A 3,738-nucleotide genomic window follows, 5' to 3' on the forward strand; every position below is an offset into this window, starting at 1 on the left:
TCATATGTCTTATGTTTTGTGTCATGTGCACTACTTAATGTATATAGATATACAATTTTTTTTTTTTTGTAAGTTTGATAAAATAGGAAAATAAATTGGAACTATTTTGGAAGTGTTAATTAATTGTAAAATTTCCTATCTATCTTTATATAGTTTAAATTTTATTTCTAAATATAAGTTGAAATAATAATTTTTACAGTGATGAACTATTTAAAAATGTGTTTTTGATGATTAAAGAATGAATGAATTTTTATAAATCTTGTAGATTTTAAAAATATCCGTGATTTATTTTATTTGTATTGAATTTAGAAACGTGATTTATCTTAGTTGTTTTTGTTTAGACTTGAATTATTGAAAAGTAATTTAAAGAAAAATTTGGAATTCTCAATGAATTATTTTTGGGTGCTAAATGTTTAGTGATATTTTTTTAATAATAATTTAAGTCTAGAAATTAATTTTTAGAATGATGTGTAACCTTGAAAGTGGTTTTTGCACTACCTGATTCAATTTGGTTTGGTTTGGTAATGTATTGTATCTTCTAGTAAATAATTATTTATCTTATCTTCTACTTGAAAAATCTATATATGTTTCCATTTGTTGTAACTTTTAAGTGATGGTTAACTCAAAAGAAAATTTAATCGTGATCAATTGGAGTAGTTAGACCTCTATGAGAATATGTTTCATTTTTTGAATCATTGTTTGAGTTATGGGATGAACGTAAAATCTTGGTGCTAATTTTTGGATTAGTTATTTGAATGTGTATATGATTATATAAATATTAAATTGTTCGTGTTTCAAGTGTTCTAATTGTTAGGAATCGGTGTATAAAGTTAGAGTAGTCGAGAGCATCTAAAAGTGAAATAGTTCTATATTTCTTCAACCGGATTATTGATTATATATTGATACTAGTGTCATTTCCTTGTTGTTGTAACAAGTTGTAAATTACCAATAAATTACTGTCAATGTGTAATTAAGTGAGTTTTTAACAAGAAGTAAGGAGTAGGAGTTGTGGCGCCGCCTTCGCACTCCTGAACCACGTTAAAGATACTTTTAATTATCCATATTAGAAATTGAATGACTGCGGTTATAGTTCCTTAAGTAGTTGACTACATGAGTAGGGGGACTAGCTACCCCGATGACTCATCGTCAATAAAAGAGAAAACGATAACTCATTATTTTGTTAGAAGTACCTTTTAATTTTATTTTTAAATAATTAAAAAAAACATGTCCATCACTTATATCAATTGAATGAATTTAATTATTAAATATATGTTATTAGGAAATAGTATCTCTATATTAGTTTTTTCTTTCTCCTTGATTATATACAACGCATATTTTTATAGAGCAATTGATTGAAAATCTATTATAATATTATTAAGTTGTTAGATGTGTTTAATATTTTAAAAATAGCTTTCTTTGTCAGACCTAAGTTAAATTTGTTGAATGTTTGGTGATAGGATTTAGACTTTATTTTAAGGAGTAAAACTAGTAATATTTGGTTTGAAAGAACTAGTTGAAATTGACAACGTACTTGGAATGTGTTTCATTTAACCAAACTAAATGAACTACGTTATTATTTGCAAAATCTATATGTTATGTTTTATATGTAAATTACAGCGAGTAACTCTATGGTATTTTATTTCCTAATGGAATGATAAATGTGATATTTTAGTTCATAATTGAATGATAAATGTTGTGTTTAATTGATTTATTTTGTCATGTTATTCAATCATGCTATGTTAGATGATTTTTAACATGTTGTGCTTAATTGGAGATTGAATGTCTTAAATATGTTTATGACTAAGTTTGAATCTTGAGGGTGGTAAGTTAGATATTAGTTCACTCACTGCAAATTTCGAGGACAAAATTATTTAACAAGGGGAGAATTGTAACACCCTAAATTTTATGATAATCTATTTTATTAATTAAATAGGATTTTAAATAATTAATATGATAATCTATGTTAATAAACTTTGTGATTAATTTCCGTTATATAGGTGATTTTTATGAAGTGCTAGTTTTATATATACTAGATTACATGAGCGATATAAATAATAAATATTATATTTTATTATTTGATATATTTTTTTTAAAAAATAATAGTATTTAGTGTAATATATATTTTAAGGAAAAAGATTTTATACGATTTTACGTCTATGTACGCACATCCAATTAATATATCATTCTTTTATGCGTTTGACTATTATTAAATGTGTACCTAATTATATTTATTTAATTCTAAATATATTTTATTTTTATTATTTACTTTATAAATAATTATCTTGAGATAGTGGTAATATTGTGTTTGATTTTCTTTATTTTTATATACTTATTATTTTATAATTTTGAATATTCTCTAATGATGATAGTATCTTAATGTAAGTATTTTTTTTTTAAAAATATCATTAGGGTGATTATTTTGAATATGAGAGTATTGATTATTAATATATTTTAAAAGATTAATAACATTATTTTATAAAATATTAGTATGAAAATATTAGCAAATTTTAGTAATTAAATTAGGTTAAAACAAATTGTTAAAACATTAGTTTTAGTAATTATTGATTTTATTTAAAAATAAATAAAGGGACCAATGGGTTTTACTAACCCTAATTGTTAATAAAATAAAACAACCAAAAAAAAAAAAGGGGGATTGCACAGGCAGCTCTAAAACAAACACAATAACAACAACCTATTATTTGGCACCGGTGATCCATAACTGTTCCAGAAAAATTTCTCCGTTTTCGTCCAAATTTCAAATTCGTTATTTTGCACTGTTCTTCTTCACCGTATGTCCGATTTGAGTGAAACCAACGCCAAAACGATAGTGTAAAAAGTGGCTATATTATCCAATGATTGGTTTTCTGATTCATGATCGATTGAAGGACAAAAAGTCAAAGAACAAAGATTTTTTTCCAAAGGAATCATACTCATGTGTGAAAGCGTCGAAATAAGGTAAGGGGTGAAAGAGCGTTTGAATTCATGAGTGTAATATATTATGAGATGAACGGGAAAACCGTATTTCCCAACGATTCATCCGTGGCTCGCTACGTATGGCAGTAGTCCTTTGAGGGATAAATTAATTAATGTGAAAATATGGAAATTGTGAGATTAAAATATAGAATAGAAATATTTGTAGGGTGTTGATTTATTTAATTTATTTGAATGTGTGACATTGATATTATTGTGATATTGGGTGTCGAATTAAATTTATATATGTGTGATTAGATGAGTTTATGTGAAGTGATAACAAAAGATGGATGTGTTGCGATAATTTTATGTAATGATGATGATGTACGATTAATAATTGTGACGTTATAAATTTGTGATAATGTTTGATTGATGATAGTGATGCTATAAATTTGTGATGAGTTTATGTGATGATGATGATAGTGATGTTCTAAACCGTGATGAGAATATTGAATTAACCCCATAGTTGATGAAATAATGGTGATTTCAGTTTGTGTTTGAGATGACGGTTTTAATGGAGTATCATATACAAATGAGGGGAGAAAATAAATATTGTGAATTTGTGAAGTGGAGATTATTTTGTCATCATATAGGTAGGGCCTGACAAGCCTAGTGATTCTGGGGAAGTACAACGGAATGAGCCTGATCGTGGAGGTCTACTGTCGAGCCTCAGGGCAAGATTGTTAGACCTTGGAGGTATTTGGGTGGGGAATTCCTAGGTGACTTGGAGGTAGCACTCCAAATGTCGGGAGCTACCACGCAATACAC

This window comes from Cicer arietinum, chromosome 3 (assembly GCF_000331145.2).
Source record: "Cicer arietinum cultivar CDC Frontier isolate Library 1 chromosome 3, Cicar.CDCFrontier_v2.0, whole genome shotgun sequence".
Taxonomy (NCBI): Eukaryota; Viridiplantae; Streptophyta; class Magnoliopsida; order Fabales; family Fabaceae; genus Cicer; species Cicer arietinum.